Genomic DNA, 2,806 nt, shown 5'->3' with positions numbered 1-2,806 from the left:
CTTTCCAAATATTAATGGGCTGTGATCCTCAAGGGTAGCAGATCTTCTACTTCATCTGTGTGTCCCCAGCACCCAGATCAGTGGCTGGGACATCATCAGTCCTCTAAGGAGGTGAGAGTGGAATGAAGCAGTGCCATACACGTCCCATGGAGGCCAGAGGGGAGACCTCCCCGTGGTCTGGATGGGGTAGGGGCTGGGAGGAGTGGCAAGGAAACCAAGCATCATGGAACAGACCACGCTGAGCAAAGAATGAGCAGAGTTCTGAAAATGGGGAGTGGATAAGGGAGCCCTCTCCCCAAGGCTACTCAGATCAGCCAAATTCATGAAATCTTGCAGGAAGAGCCTTGTGACCCCCTCACAAGAGGTGAGAGTAGAACTGAGGCCCAAAGCACTGCTCTCTTTAAAGGGAGAGCTGAGCTCACCCATGTTGGGAGTGGGGTGGGCAGAGGGGTGATGCCTAGCTGATGCCAGCCTTGAAGAAACCCAGTGGCTCCTGACAGAAGGGGAGTTTGACTAATTTCAATGTGATGAGATGCAGGTGCTCTAGGCAGGCTTTTGTTGGGGAGGGAGAAGGAAAGTTCTAGGTCTGGGTCCTCTGGGAATTTCCCACAGACCTACATCAATGGGAGGGAGTCTGTCTCCTGCCCCAGACATAAACATTACTAGCACCTCCCTGGAAGCCACCTCTGCCCCCTGCCAAGAGGGATCTTTCAATCCTGGGCACCCACCTTATCTGTAACTGTTTTATGGCTCTAACTGCATTCCGCCTTTTGTTTCAGGCGTTTGTGGACCTGTCTCCTACCACAGTGTCCAGCGCCTGGCCAGTACTCCACAGACACAGGTGAAGAAATGAAGGTGGGTACAGGCCAGGAAGGGGACAAAGGGACACGGGAAAGTGGCCTGCCCCCTGCCCTGCCCTCCACTGCGGGCCCCAGACCCCAACATGGCCCACTGGGGTGTCAGATGCAGTGCGGGTCAGGGGTAGAGTTGGGGGAGGAGGGCGTGTAGTGGGAAGTGGTTTAGGCAGGACAGAGGATCCCCCCACCCAGCCTGAGAGCCGCCCGCCCCGCAGGAAGCACTCCTGCCGGCATCGCATATGCACAGCCATAATTGAGCTCCCTCTCTAGAGTGACTTGTGTGTCAAAAATACGCCAAGGCTGTAAATCAGGCGGTAGGAAGCGCCGTCTCCTGTTTTCCTGCTCAACCAGAGGGAGACCAAATGCACTGCGAAGGGCTCCCTAATCTAGAAAACCGCGTCCCACGTAGACTTTTCCCAGGCACCAACGCGGACCTGACCCGCGCTGTGGAGCAGGGCTCCGGCCACCTCGGCCCGGCAGGGGGCTTAGCCGGTGGGGGACCTGAAAGCCAGGTGCCTAACTAACGAGCCCCGCTGTTCAACAGCAGCTGCTGGAACAGCTCCTCCCGGGAGGCCTCCGAGGGGAATTTTCCACCGATCGGTTGGAGTTAGCTCTCCCTGGGCTGCTGCCTTGACTGTTCAGGGCGAGGAGAGCCGGAAGGTGCGGAACGCACAGAGGCCCTGGATCCTGGAGGGCTGCAGCTGACCAGAGGCTTCCTGCAGGTGGGGGCAGGGGGGATGGACTGATGGCTGGCGAGCCTGAGGAGCAGTTTTGTTTGTTTTCACCGCGCCCCAGCTCGACCTCACTCTTCCCTGAACCTGGAATGCTGGAGTGCAGAGGTGCTGTGGGTGGGCACCAGGCCTCCTTTTGGGTTGGGAGGAGATGATCAGGGCCCTGGTTGCAAGGAGCAGGGACAGAAGTCAATGAGTCGCCTCCCTCCCTGGATCCTTCCCTTTCTCAAGATGTCTGAGAGATGCCCAGTGTGGGTGATGCTCCCTCTCTCCCTCCCTCCCTGCCTGCCTGCCTGCCTGCCTGCCTGCCTCTGCGCCTCCCCTCCCCGGAACTGCTGCCTCCTCAGCCCTGAGCTGCTGATGCCCTCTGGGTTCTGTTTTCATTCCAGGCTATGGATCCGGTCGTGGGAAGCAGGTAGGAAACCATGATTCTGGGGGTTAAGTGAAGAATTATATTTAGTGCTCACAGAAAGCCAAATATTGGGTTAGCAGCCAGGAATGGAGAGGGAAAAAACCCAAAGCAAACAGCAGAGGAAAGAAATTCCTACCAAACAAGGTCCCTATTCATTCTTCCAATCCCAGGTGCAGGGGCCTGCAGGGCTGGGACCCGCTGAACATGAGCAGCCTGTCCTGTGTTCATGGCTACAGAGAACCGTGTGGACCCCAAACGCAGAGCCTACACTGCCTGTCCCCACCGGACCAAGGGGCATTCAGCCCTCCCCACAAAGGCTGTCAATATCTCTACTCACAATAGTACCTAAAGCCCTTGCCAGAGGTGGGCTGGGGAGAGGGAGCAAAGTGAAATGTTTCTGGTTTGACCTTGAATAAGTGATTTAACCTCCCTGGGCCTCACGTATGGAATGCAGGGGCTGGATTATGATTTCACAGGTCCTAACATTCTGTTATTCTGTTTCTGTCTAAAATAAACAATAAGAAAAAGAGTGTGAGCAAGAGTGTGACAGCAGGACCCATCTGTTTCCGGAAGAGCTTAGGGTGAGGTCTAGAGAGAAAGTGATGTTTCTGCTTGTTCCCCAACTCTCAGCTTCCTGTGCCTTGGCCATTCACAAAGTCAACTTCTAGCATCTGAGCTGACGCCCCTGGGAACCCCGGGCTCCACTGATGGGCTTCTGGAACCTGCTCAGACGGCTACCAAGTCAGATAACAGCCTGGGCAGGAGGAGGGCTACAACACCCAGCCTGGCTAACTGGAAAGCTGAGG

The 2,806-nt window shown here is 56.1% G+C and overlaps 1 long non-coding RNA gene across 1 annotated transcript; it reads left to right on the top strand.

The window, feature by feature from the left end:
- The first annotated feature begins 1,282 nt into the window (after positions 1–1,282).
- Positions 1,283–2,534, top strand: LOC308244642. The gene is made up of 3 exons (XR_013960156.1): positions 1,283–1,579; positions 1,978–2,003; positions 2,171–2,534. It is a non-coding gene; the product is annotated as an uncharacterized lncRNA (long non-coding RNA).
- The last annotated feature ends 272 nt before the right edge of the window (positions 2,535–2,806 follow it).

The sequence above is a fragment of the Plecotus auritus genome (genome assembly GCF_963455305.1).
Source record: "Plecotus auritus genome assembly, chromosome: 3".
Lineage (NCBI taxonomy): Eukaryota > Metazoa > Chordata > Mammalia > Chiroptera > Vespertilionidae > Plecotus > Plecotus auritus.
Note: the sequence above shows the minus strand (reverse complement) of the source record. Positions and strands in the feature narration are given on the sequence as shown.